A 14,242-nucleotide genomic window follows, 5' to 3' on the forward strand; every position below is an offset into this window, starting at 1 on the left:
AACTGAATTGAATTGAATTGAATTATACTCTTCTGCCTGTATGCTCATCTTTATTTTGAAACTAACAGTAACTTTGTCCGGCAAAGTTACGATTTTTTTTCTTTTCATTAATAATGAATACATTTCTAAGAAACGGGCTGGTATACTCATGCCGCACCAGCAGGTCTTAATAATATGAACAGTAAAAATTCAAATGAACATCTTGTGCATGCTGGGTAAAAACATTTTAAGGTTGTTTTTCTCACTGACACAAATGACCAACATTTTGAAGAACACATTTTGGCAGGACAAAACAGGAAAGCAAACAATAAAAAACAAACAAACAAAATAAAATGTTAATTTGTCTCCATTGCTGTTTTGGTTTCTAGGGCAGAAGGTTCTAGTACCGTCTCACTGAAATGTAGAGACTCTTACCTTATTGTACATATCCAGTCTTGTTTGTCACACTTCTAGTTGTTTTAATTTCTTAAATAATCACTCTGGCAATTTATAACCAAGCGGCTATTTTCTTGCAGTCGTTCTCTGATTTATAGAAATCAACATACATCTGCCTTACTTGAAAGGCATGTTCTCTTGTCTTTCCTATTTTTGAGAGTGTCCTTAATCTGGCATCATACTTATCCCCCAAGGAAAAAGTTATGGATAAAAGATAAAAAGTTCTTAAAAATCCAATCAACGGAAATAAAAAACCTTATTTGCACTTATTCTATTGCAATTGTTAGGCAAGCCATAAAATGTTGCACCTTGAATTTTGTCAAAAAGATTCTTGTCCTCAGCTGAACATATGTACTCGAATTTTGCTGTGCAAGATTATGCTTCAGCAATCAAAACTGAATATTTTTTAAAGCCATCTTCACTAAAATTGGAAACATTTTGTTTTAGCAATTCCCCAGTCTTTATTTAAAAAAATGTGCTCTCATTTTTGTTCCATCGTGATACATTGAGAGACCTGCAATTATTTAGTCATAACAAACACAAATAGAAAGGTGTGAATAAATAATACCTTATGTGAGCATTAGTTGGAGCCAAATTGCATTTGTGTTTTTCCCACCAGAGGCAAATTTGCTTACGAAATCTACTGCTGCTGAATCACTGACTTAATTGTGCTGTGATTGTGTACATGAAGAAAAGGGCCGTAGAGAAAGGAGATCCAGAGCTTATGTTGGACAAAGCATGACTTATTTTATATTTAAATGACAACTCTATCTTTGCTTCATGGGAACTCAGCTGGCTGCATATAAACAGTTAATATTTCATAAGATTTAAACGGCTGGCTCTCTGCTGTTATTTTAATTGAGTTGTATGAGGCCCAAAGCAAAGCATGCAGCAGAAAAAATCTATTAGAATTCTATTCGGCTTCATGAGAGTCTATCAAAGATAACAAGGACTCCTAACCTTTGTGAATTCTTCCTCTGGATGTCTCACTGTTTGACACACACCCTCATTTTGTCTCTCCCCAGGTCTTTGGCCTCGCCCCCGTTTGTCCAATATGCAGAGAATTACGCATGCTTGTCTTCGTTTCATTTTTCATTTTGGGGGAAAACAGGTGTCTGGCCTTGTATTCGGCCCCTACAATGGCTGCTGCTGCTGCCTGCAGGCAGAGTCACTGTGCCTCCCATCCATCTCTCTCACTAAAAAAACAAAAAAAACAAAAACGTTTTCAATGCCAGGACGCATTTTTATTTATATGTCAGTCAATAAAGGTTATTTGAGTGGATAAACACATATAAAATTACACCTCACCTGCATATAGATGAAAATACATGTGGTGAAAAAAGAATTCACAAAAGGGTAATTTAATTTTTCAATATTTAGTTTTCTTGAGAAGCTGCAGAGCACAGCCATGCAAAAGTATTTGTACTGATTAAACTTTGTTCACATTCTATCACATTTAAACCAGTTTAATGTGTGCTATTGGGATTTTATGTAGCAGACAAAATAGCACATAAGAATAAAATGGAAGGTTGTGAATTGAAAGGTTTTTAAAATTTGTTAAAAAAGAAAATCTGCGGAGAGTGCAATGTTGTGTAGCCTTTTTTTAAATTTAGTTTTAACCCATTTACTTGAGTTTATAGTTTGCAGGACCATCTTTTGCTGAAATTAAAGCAACATTTCTGCTCAGGTATATCTCTATCAGCCTTGTATGTTTAAAAAAAAATCTGCTGCCCATTCTTCTTTGCAAGACAAACTTGTCATTGTTCCGCAATCCCCACACACAAGCATTACTAATGTGTTAAATTAAGCACAAAAAGTGCAGTTTTTATTAAATGAATAACCAGAACAATGAAAAGAAAACTTATGAGAAAAGTTGTGTGCTTTAGAAAAATTTAATTTAATAGAGGTTTGAAAAAAAATCCCAAGTTGAGTATTTAACCAGTATAGAATATTTTAGTGTAGGTCTGACTAGTCCATTTATAGTGCTTTTTACAATTTTCTCAATATATGTTGTTCCTAAAGTTCAAACAATCAATAAAAATGGTACTTTACTACCATGGGAGCCACCACTGCCCCAAAGCAGTCACAAGTGACCCTGTCCTCACACGACAGTCCCTCCAAGCTGCAGTCAGAGCAGGAGATCTCCCCCCCTTCTGTGTCCAGACTGCAAATGAAACACACATACATAAACCCTTTGCTGACTAGTCCCCTTATATTCAGGGTGGCTTGTAAATGTAACATTTTCTGACAAATGACTGCATTTCTATGGTTTGTTATTGGTCCATTTAGATCTCTTTTTGTATATACAATGAAACAAAAATCATGGTTTAAGTTTCTTACAGTGACTTAGTGTACCATGACTTGCTCCTAAGTAGACCTTAAAAAACAAAAACAAACAAACAAAAAAAAAAAAAAAAACCTAGGAAACTGCCAGAGTTTCTCTTACTGTTTAGGGTTATAGTACTATCTCAAGTAGTACCCAACCTCAAGTCTGTTGCAGACTCAAGCAGATTTTCTTCCAGGACTGCAGTGTATTTTTTAGCCAACTCTGACCACCTTCCCCATTCCTGCTGAATAAAAGCATCTCCACATCATACTGCTGCCACCACCATGTTTCATGGTGGGAATAGTCTTCTGCAGCCTTTTACATGTTTTCTTCCAACATCTTGTAGGCATATTGTGAAGATTATATTTAACTGCAAAAGTCAAAAATTCGCCAAAATACAAAGGGAGCACAGCATTAGGCAAAACAGCAGGTGTCATGGGAACAAGGAGAGATGATGGAAAAGCAATGGGACTGGCAAGGAACAAAGAAAAAACAGCCAGCTAATAGCTACTGGGGTGGTGTTTAGTAGCACATTAACAAGGGGAGTTAAAATGTGAACTTGAGCAGTGAAGCTGTGGAAAAATGTCTACAGAGCGATGTGGAGAAAATAAGCAGTGAAAACTTCAAACTAACTAGGTTTTATAAAACAAATGAGAATCTAAATACACAAACATACTAAAATAACACAACACAAATGTGTCATTCTTAAAGCTAAAGGAGAAACTAAATACACAATACCAGGGGGAAAACCCCCAGAAATATAACAAAACATAATAAAAAAAAGCCCAAAGTAACTAACAAAACAGAAAGACACACAGATCATGTCATTTATTAGGTAACTTCTGTAGGCAACTGGTTGCACTGGAACCTATTCAGGGCAATAAGAGCTGAATGCAAATGTCATTTTGTATGTTTTCATTTTTTAAAGGTTTTGAAAATATATATTATTTAATTTCCACTTGACAATTATTTGCCACTTTGTGGTGGTCTATTGCATAAAATTCTCTAAATAAAACTTTAGGGTGACAAAATGCAAAAAAGTTTCTTAGAAATGTTTCTTAGAATACAATAAAATATGTCTTGTAATAAAATGCATTACCAATGATGGTGACTTACTTTGATGAGACTGTAAATAACATCTGCTCTAGAGTGGCCCGGTACAAGGATTTCATCTTCATCCATTATTCATAAACAGATGTTTGTGTATATTACGGTAGTTTCCAGGGTTCTGTTAGGATTCTGTGGAGAGTGCAACATCCTGTAGTTTTTTTTTTCCCTTTAGTTTGGACCCATTTACTCTGCACTTCACATGAAGTGTTCCACTGGTCTGAACACACAATATATACCAGTGGCAAGACGCACTTCAACAATTTATGATTTCCAGCAGTGGTAAAGTGACATTGGGGACTACCTTTACAAGCTCTTGATCTGTGCTTCAGCAATCAAAGTGAGAAACAGAACACAGAGATTTTGCAACATTGCTGGTATTAAAGAGTGCCAAGAAAAAACATCCTGATAACATCAAAATGTACCCTAACCAACCCAACAACAAGACTCCGGCACCCTACTGTCATGTTCTTTTGACTTTGAAGGAAGAAATAAGGAGATATGTAGGGTTTGCACTGAGGAGCAAACACAGAAAGTTCCATGTGTGTGAGTACGCCAGGCAAGCTTCTCCAAATCCATTTGAACGCCCACTCTCACGCCTACGGGCTGGCTCATCCGTAGCCACATCAGGTCCCGCGCCCAATCCATTACCTGCTGCTTGGGATGGATGGTGGCAGATTCCGGCGCTGCTGCAATGAAAGAGAAATGGGGGTTGAAAGGGACAGGGAGAGATGAAGGGATAAACAAAAGAGCAGATGACAGCAAGAGAGACCAGAGGGTGGTTAGGAGAAATATAGGATATGCTTACAACGTGGAACAGAAGAAAAAAAAGGAAAAAGGATTAGGATTACCTAGGAATAAAAAAAACATTGAGCTATGTGCATATATTCTATTTAGTATGATAGAATAGTTCCAAATTTTTAAAGCAAATTTCAGTTACATTATATGGAGGTAATATATTACCTGCAGTAGAGTTTAGCATCCTCATTTAGTATAAATCCAGATTAGTGGTTGCCAGAAGCTGAAGTTAACATTTAATCAGACCAGAGCAGGCTTCTACCATCTCGAAACAGCTTTAGGCTCAAAAACATCACAGCAGGTAACGTGAATGCTATTTTGTTAACATTAAATCCATCTTTGCATTAAGTGCTTATTTACTTTAGGTTGAGGGTGGCTCTCTACCAATGAGCTATGAACAGAATGTAAAGCATTTAATCTCACTCAGGCAACAATAAACGAAATAATGGTCATTGAAACCACAATCATATTTTAGATTGTTGCACCACTTTACTTTTATATATGATGGTTACTTTGACCGGAAACACTTAACATGTCCTAACCTCAGCACGTGTTTCAGCTCAAGGGTGGCAAATTATGTCCTGCCTCAGTAGAAATACAAGTACAGAACTCTACTTTGAAACAAAAAAACACCCAAACGTATCTCTTTCAGATACACACTGGTCCTCATCTGGAAACTGAACCACTTTCCTAAAAATGATTAACCCAAGCAGCTGCCCTAATAGAGATGCACCAATATTAGCAATGTTCCCAAATTTCATGTTTAGCCAGCTGTCTCTACCACCCTCCTGTCACAGAGTAAAACAGAATAAAGGCATGAAATGAATACACTTTAAGACATATCAAAATTGGAACCAGTTTCTCATGGTGATCATTGTTACCCATCCATTTCTCATTAGTACTGGGGACCATTTCGCGAACAATATGAATGGGTGCATTTTCTTGAATACCACAAAACTGTCTTACAGCAAGGCAGAAATAGGAAAAATCTGCACTTTGCTACATCTCACTCTCTCTTTCTAAAGTGTAATTCGCTGCCTTTTTTTCTTTGAACCCTCATATTCCTTCCCCTTGACTGCCCATGTCACATGGAATTATGGCCTCATTCACCAATGGATGTTTTTGTTGCAGAAAGACACTGGAAAATTCACAAGGAAAAACTAAACTCAGTTTGCACATTAGAACTGTAGTTTTAACAGCCAAATTATGACACATGAATTAGTAGTTTAGTTGTGTGATAGAATTTCCTGCCAGTAAAAAAGAAGAAAACATAATGTACTATGTCTAATGCTAATACTGTAAATTTGGTCACATTTAAGATCTAGATTTAAGTCTATTTTGCCTTTTTAGGACCATGTAAACTACAAAACCTTAAAAAAAAAAAAAAAAAAAAAGCTGTAACCTAATATTAAATGTAATTTCCTTTGGTGTTTACTCACCTGTCCAGGATCTACCCAAACCCCTGTGCCTAGACCTCCATATATAGACAGAGGCCTCCCTGTCAGGCTAAATGGGGAGTGAAAAATGTATAATTGTAGTCTTTAATCAGAATCAGAGTGTCAGGGTGGTTTCCAGGCTTTGTTAACAAGGCTGGTGGCAGATGGGAAAAAACTGTTCTTGTGGCGTGAGGTTTTGGTCCGGATGGACCGCAGCCTCCTGCCAGAGGGGAGAGTTTCAAAGAGTCTGTGACCGGGGTGGGAGGGATCAGCCAGAATCTTCCCTGCCCGCTTCAGGGTCCTGGAGGTGTACAGTTCCTGGAGCGACAGTAGACTGCAGCCAATCACCTTCTCAGCAGACCGAATGACACGCTGCAGCCTGCCCTTATCCTTGGCTGTAGCAGCGGTGTACCAGATGGTGATGGAGGAGGTGAGGATGGACTCAATGATGGCTGTGTAGAAGTGCACCATCATAGTCTTTGGCAGGTTGAATTTCTTCAGCTGCCGCAGGAAGAACATCCTCTGCTGGGCTTTCTTGATGAGGGAGCTGAAGTTTGGCTCCCACTTGAGATCCTGGGAGATGATGGTTCCCAGGAAGTGGAAAGATTCCACAGTGTCAATTGTGGAGTCACAGAGGGTGATGGGGGCAGGTGGGGCTGGGTTCTGCCTGAAGTCCACAACCATCTCCACTGTCTTTAGAGCGTTGAGCTCAAGGTTGTTCAGGCTGCACCAGTCCAACAGATGGTCCACCTCCCATCTGTACGTGGACTTGTCACCATCAGAGATGAGTCCGATCAGGGTTGTGTCGTCCGCAAACTTCAGAAGCTTGACAGACTGGTGACTGGAGGTGCAGCTGTTGGTGTACAGGGAGAAGAGCAGAGGAGAGAGAACACAGCCTTGGGGGGAACCGGTGCTGATGGTCAGGGAGTCAGAGACGTGCTTCCCCAGCCTCACGCGCTGCTTCCTGTCAGACAGGAAGTCAGTTATCCACCTACAGGTGGAGTCGGGCACACTCAGCTGGGAGAGTTTCTCCTGGAGCAGAACTGGGACGATGGTGTTGAAGGCAGAGCTGAAATCCACAAACAGGATCCTGGCATAGGTTCCTGTGGAGTCCAGGTGCCGGAAGATGAAGTGAAGGGCTAGGTTGACTGCATCATCTACAGACCTGTTGGCTCTGTAGGCAAACTGCAGGGGGTCCAGGAGGGGGTCGGTGATGTCTTTTAGGTGTGACTCACCACAGTCACAGTAATGATTCACCACAGCTCCTTTGGAAGGAAAATTTAAAATGTGATGCCCATAAACAAATGGGTATAATCAGCCATCAAAGGCTCTGTCTGTTCAGGCAAAAATTTGTTCTTGACCAAAACTCGGTGCTAATGGTGATGAAGAATCATTGATCAGTTAAAACATTTTATTTTCATGGCAAAATTGACAAGAAGTAGGGACCCTCAGGACTTTTAACAAAACACTGAAAACGTCAGGTACTCCTAGGTCCATGCTAACTGATGATAATAACAATGATTTCGATTACCATAGAAACTGTGCAAAGAAAAGGACATCTAAAGTTACAATATTTGGCCAAAAGCACATCTTAGAAGGAAAAAAGCCAGAGGATGGGTTCATTTTGTAAGTTGAGTTGAATATTTGTAAATGCCAGTTTTATGCAGAGGTCCATCAATCCATCTACTGTTCCATTATTTATTTTTGTTTTATATCCTTTATTTTTATATGGGCAAGAGTTTAGTTTCAACAAATGCTGAATACTTAAATATTTGCAGCCTAAAGTGATCTAGAATGCCTGTCCTTCATTAAGCTATGGGTTACAAAAAACTGTCCTTTCCTTTTATCCACCACCCTATTTGTCTATTCATCCATCACATGTGCAATCTTTCATTTGTCCATTATATTTCCAGTTGGGACACTACTCTGCCCGATTGGCTCCTGACACAGCTGCAAACTTGCTCCACAAAATGGAAGTGGGCCAGACCACTAGGGGGAGTCGACCACTAATAAAACCAACAGAAATATTCTGATGTATAATATTGTAAAAGATTATGACCACTTTTTTGAAAAAGACATATAGGAAAACGTACATTTTCTTTCTTCCAAGTTTTTTCTTGGCATCCCGTTAATGTCTTTACTAGGGGTGTGGTCCCATTTGACTTGGCATTTGACTCCCCCTGGTGGCCTGGTGCGCTTCTGTTTTGTGGAACAGTCAGTCATTTTCTACCGCTTATTCCATAGTGGGTCGCAGGGGAGCTGGTGCCTATCTCCAGCAGTCTATGGGCGAGAGGCAGGGTACACCCTGGACAGATCGCAGGGCAACACACAAACAACCAAGCACACACTCATTCACCTAAGGGCAATTTAGAGTTACCAATTAACCTAACAGGCATGTCTTTGGACTGTGGGAGGAAGCCAGAGTACTCGGTGAGAACCCACGCATGCACGGGGAGAACATGCAAACTCCATGCAGAAAGAGCCCCAGCCGGGAATCAAACCTAGGACCTTCTTGTTGCAAGGCAACAGTGCTACCAACTGCACCACCGTGCAGCCCGTTTTGTGGAAGAGTTTGCAGCTTTTCTTAAGTTGCAGTAGTTTTTGCTATTTGCAGCATTTCTCCTTTGCGTTTTTTATTTTTCATTTTTTGCTGGTTGTAGGTTTCTGCTTCTCTTTATTTTCTGTGATTGCAGCAAATTTCTTTTGCAGTGCTTTTGTGTTGCATTTGTTTTTTGTGTGTTTTGGAGTTTGCATCAATTGTGTTTGCAGCGTGTTATGAGTTTGCAGCACATTTAGCCATTTGCTGTGCGTTTGCACCTGTCTCGGCCACTGTCTGGAAGGTGTCAGTGTTTCGCAAATGCATGGAGAAAATAATGTATGACTTGCTCAAAAAGATGTTGTCTGACAACATAGATCCACTCTAGTTTGCCTATAAGGCAAAGCATGGAGTGGAAGATGCCACACCTTGGTCAAAACCTTTTATGACAATTCACTGGAACTCAGTATCACAAAATCCCCTAAGTTGTGTTGCTTTGGCAGAGCCAAAGGCAAGGCAAGGCAATGCAAGCTTATTTATATAGCACATTTCAGTAGCAAGACAATTCAAAGTGCTCTACATGAAAAAAAGAAAAAGAAACATAATAGGAAAAGTACAATGAAGTGGCATACAGCTAATGAAAACCCAAAATTCCTATCTCACAAAATTAGCATATTTCATCCGACCAATAAAAGAAAAGTGTTTTTAATACAAAAAAACGTCAACCTTCAAATAATCATGTACAGTTATGCACTCAATACTTGGTCGGGAATACTTTTGCAGAAATGACTGTTTCAATGCGGCGTGGCATGGAGGCAATCAGCCTGTGGCACTGAGGTCTTATGGAGGCCCAGGATGCTTCGATAGCGGCCTTTAGCTCATCCAGAGTGTTGGGTCTTGAGTCTCTCAACGTTCTCTTCACAATATCCCACAGATTCTCTATGGGGTTCAGGTCAGGGGAGTTGGCAGGCCAATTGAGCACAGTGATACCATGGTCAGTAAACCATTTACCAGTGGTTTTGGCACTGTGAGCAAGTGCCAGGTCGTGCTGAAAAATGAAATCTTAATCTCCATAAAGCTTTTCAGCAGATGGAAGCATGAAGTGCTCCAAAATCTCCTGATAGCTAGCTGCATTGACCCTGCCCTTGATAAAACACAGTGGACCAACACCAGCAGCTGACACGGCACCCCAGACCATCACTGACTGTGGGTACTTGACACTGGACTTCTGGCATGTTGGCATTTCCTTCTCCCCAGTCTTCCTCCAGACTCTGGCACATGACATGCAGAATTTGCTTTCATCCGAAAAAAGTACTTTGGACCACTGAGCAACAGTCCAGTGCTGCTTCTCTGTAGCCCAGGACTGGGGAATGCGGCACCTGTAGCCCATTTCCTGCACACGCCTGTGCACGGTGGCTCTGGATGTTTCTACTCCAGACCCAGTCCACTGCTTCCGCAGGTCCCCCAAGGTCTGGAATCGGCCCTTCTCCACAATCTTCCTCCGGGTCCAGTCACCTCTTCTCATTGTGCAGCGTTTTCTGCCACACTTTTTCCTTCCCACAGACTTCCCACTGAGGTGCCTTGATACAGCACTCTGGGAACAGCCTATTCGTTGAGAAATTTCTTTCTGTGTCTTACCCTCTTGCCTGAGGGTGTCAATAGTGGCCTTCTGGACAGCAGTCAGGTCGGCAGTCTTACCCATGATTGGGGTTTGGAGTGATGAACCAGACTGGGAGTTTTAAAGGCCTCAGGAATCTTTTGCAGGTGTTTAGAGTTAACTCGTTGATTCAGATGATTAGGTTCATAGCTCGTTTAGAGACCCTTTTAATGATATGCTAATTTTGTGAGATAGGAATTTTGGGTTTTCATGAGCTGTATGCCAAAATCATCCGTATTAAGACAATGAAAGACCTGAAATATTTCAGTTAGTGTGCAATGAATCTAAAATATATGAATGTTAAATTTTCATCATTACATTATAGAAAATAATGAACTTTATCACAATATGCTAATTTTTTGAAAAGGACCTGTACTTTTAAGTTTCTTATCTCTGGCTGCCCTCATAAATGGGCTCTTGGCTCTGGTATAAAGTCATCAGATTTGAATATATGCTGTCAAAGGCGAAAAAGCGAAGGCCGGGCCCTCAGCTTGTTCAGGCCAATTCAATTACTCCAGGCCATTGTCTAATGAAGAATGAACTAACCAGGCAAGGGGTTACTTTGGGATGACTCTGCTGACTGCTGCCTCTTGTCTACAGGATCTAATTTAATAAGACACACAATTATTGATTGGCTTCCGCATGCCAATAGAGGAAAACCATTTTAGATGCACTTTTGCTACTTAGTGTCTGGCAGAGGCTTAATAAAATGCTTTCATTGAGCATGAATAAACATTTGCCTCGGCACACACATATTCTGAAGTATGTTCACACACAAGTGTGCACATTGCACAAGGTAATTTTCTTATCTCTTGAAGCCAGGGTGACCAAATTGGCTGGGGCTTTAACTACATGGGTCAATAGGCACAATCAATGGTCTCAACTGTGAGAAAAGCAAGGGCACAAGAGATTTGTGCAGTTCTATAACTTCCCCTTCTTTTATCTGTGTTTGAACAAGAGGGTCAAAGGTTGAACACATGCAGCAATGTCCTTCAACAGCATTGCAATCACACAACTGTATTCTGCTTACTTGCTCATGCATACCCTTTCCATTTGTACTCCCTCTCCATTTCTAGCTCAAAGCTGTGGACACAACAACCTTATCTAATTTTGCCTTGCTGTCAGTGAGAGTGGTCTATTTCAGGCTTTATCTTGAGCAAGAGCTGGGCCTGAGCTTTGGGTCTGAAGACGAGCTGGTGCTCCATGAGATAAGGCAGACAGGGACACTAACCTGCATGTCTGCAGTCAGGGTGGGAATGGATGGGGCCCGCTCTTCAATCCAATGGCTTCCTTTTCTCACTTAGTGAATTGGCTCAGGATCATTTAGCTGTGGAAGCAGGCTTACGATTCCTCTGTAAAGCAGCAGATTGCTTAAAAAGTGAAGCTTTTCATGTATCTGTAGGTATGGTCTGCCACAACATCCTTTGGGTCTAAACAGGAAAAATGACACCACAGATCTGAATTCTCACATAGCTATAAATTACAGCAATTTACAAAATTTTCTTAATTAATGTTCATTGATTGAGAAGCTATCAATGACTGGTCCACATTGGAGCAAGTGTCTGTTAAGGCTCCAGCATAAAAATATTTGGATGTTTTTAGAAACGTATATTTTCTGCTATGCAAAAAATCTTCATCTACCTCCAGTCAGAGATTCTAGTGAAAAATGCTGTAAAGCCAATGTTGCAGCCATAGGAAGTAGAAGGGTGCTAGTTTTTTGGATATTTATTTTTTTGCCATTTCTTACAGCAATTTTTAAAGTACAAATCTGTGTCTCGTTGTCTTTTCTGTGCCAACCATGAATCAATTAATTCCTCTTTGACAGCAACTAATTTAAAGGGATTTTCTTTTATTCTACTCTGTCATCTGTAGGGAAATGTGGTTAATATCCCACAGTAGGGGGCAACTTAAAATATCCTCCCATGACCCCCCCCAAATAGCAAACACTATTTGTTTCCTTTTCTTCTATCCTGCCTTATGACTGAGCAGTCACCAACATAATTCAGCTCTGCTTCACCCATTTTCCAGAAAGCCTGGGCTACCACTCCGCACACAGACATAATATTCTCCTTTGTTCATGCTCTGTGATTACAATCACAGTACCTCAGAGAATGTTTTTTGCACTCACTTGGTAGAGTTATTTTGGTCCAGATGACTCAATTATGCATGGCCTTTATTTGCAGTGTTTGCACTGTGGATTCACGTAAGTACAGACTGCCAACAATCAAAAAGTACACATTGAAGTTACAATACCCAAGCCTTGTTAAATCACCTCAGTATTGTGAAAGATGCATCAAACAGAAGTGAACCTAAAAAAAATCATTCCCATTTAGGCATCATTTCACGTTTCATTATATCGATCTACATTATAAAGTACATTGTAGGGCTCCAGGCTTACATGTGCGTGTTCACAAGAAAAACTGAAGCGATGCTTGGGAATACAGCACCAATGCTTTTATTACCGATATAAACTAATTTAAAGAAAATTGGTACCAATTCGGGTAACTAATAACTGTTTGGTTTTCTTTTAAAGTAAATTACATTACTTTTCAACATTCAGAAACAGGTTCCGATCCGACACTTTTCAGAATGATTCAGTTTGGCAGGAAGAAAAACAAAGCACTGCCATTTTGCTGCAGAAAAGCTTTTATGGTTGTAGCTAAGATGACCAATTTGACAGGTAAGCTGCTGTTTGCATTTTTTCTCAACATAAACATTAATGATTCTTTTGTTTCCTATCTCTGTGTATTCTCAACATATTATCTCATGAATAGTAATGGTAATATCCTACCATGAAAGGATAGTATTTTGTGCAACCGCGTTTTTTCAAATTACCAAGGACATGCTACTAAATTTGAGCGTGCCATAGGCCATGCTTATGCATATTTATATTTGGAAGCTTTCCAGTTGAGCTGAAGTCATGTAATATCGAGCACCTCGCAACACAGCTGGTACAATTAAGTTACACTTCACTGAGAAAATGTGTCTGTCAAACTGATCTTTCTACTTTTGCTATGAAAATAACATATTGATGTGCAGTTCTAATAGAACATACTGTTTAAAAGACAAAAAAAAAATGGTTTTTAGTTGTTGCTAAGCAACAACAGTAACCAAATCTAGTGCTTTGTTTTCCTAAAGCTGTTAGCTGAACAGCAAGCCTCTTGTAAACAACAAAGTCTTAGCTAATTAGTAGTAGTTTACAAGTTAAGCCATTAATCCATTCACTCTTTTTCGCTTATACGTGATTGGGCAAACTCTAGTTAAAATCTTTGTAATACCTTGCTCAGTGTCTGTATAACTACAGCCACATGCTAAAGTCTCTCCCGCTCCGCTATCTCTTTCTATACTTCTCTTCATCTCATGTATACAGAGCAACATGCTACATAGCTCATTGCCTCACTTGTTACTTGTTACTTGGACATGCACATTTGCCTTTAGATTAAGCTTTTAAACTGAAAGCCGTTTTCTTTTTTGATTGTGGCAGAAAGACAGAGAATCCTAAAACAACCTCCACAAACTTTGTATAGCTCTCCTGTTTGATTCTCACTTATGTAGTCGACCATTATGCAGTAAGAGGCAGTACTGGCCACTTGAAATAAAACACACTTTTATGTGTTCGGTATCTATGAGGGGTGTACTTGACTCTCGAGATCTTCAATATTAAAATGCCAAAATATTTCCCGTCAAAGTGAAGTCTGTTTTGCAAAGCACCGTCTGGTTGCTTCCAGTAGGTGACCTTTTCCAAAGAAGTATGTGTAAGCTCTTATTAAAGCTCCAGATATGAAGGTAAATGCTTTTGAGCTTGACACTCTGAGACTCCTAATTTGAATTAAGAAAGGAAATAGTTCTTGACTTGCCCTGTCATGTTGACATGACATGACTCGACTCATGAAGACTTTATTTGGCTTGCTGACATACCCTGTCCTGAAAAGCAATGACGTTTCCAC

General features: G+C 39.9%; 1 protein-coding gene across 8 annotated transcripts in view; it reads right to left on the bottom strand.

Moving 5' to 3' along the window:
• Positions 1-202: 202 nt before the first annotated feature.
• gpr85 (G protein-coupled receptor 85) overlaps positions 203-14,242 on the bottom strand; it is a 36,133-nt gene continuing 22,093 nt past the window's right edge. For 4 of the 8 annotated variants that reach the window (XR_007042194.1, XR_007042201.1, XR_007042199.1 and 1 more), the window contains one exon: positions 1,670-4,557. The gene's annotated coding sequence lies outside the window, so the exon portion shown is untranslated. Of the gene's footprint in view, positions 1,632-1,669; positions 4,558-7,245; positions 7,368-11,624; positions 11,726-14,242 lie in introns of those variants that run through there. The other 4 variants (XR_007042196.1, XR_007042195.1, XR_007042197.1 and 1 more) reach the window with 4 other exon arrangements.

The sequence above is a fragment of the Girardinichthys multiradiatus genome, chromosome 17 (assembly GCF_021462225.1).
Source record: "Girardinichthys multiradiatus isolate DD_20200921_A chromosome 17, DD_fGirMul_XY1, whole genome shotgun sequence".
In the NCBI taxonomy this organism is placed as follows: domain Eukaryota; kingdom Metazoa; phylum Chordata; class Actinopteri; order Cyprinodontiformes; family Goodeidae; genus Girardinichthys; species Girardinichthys multiradiatus.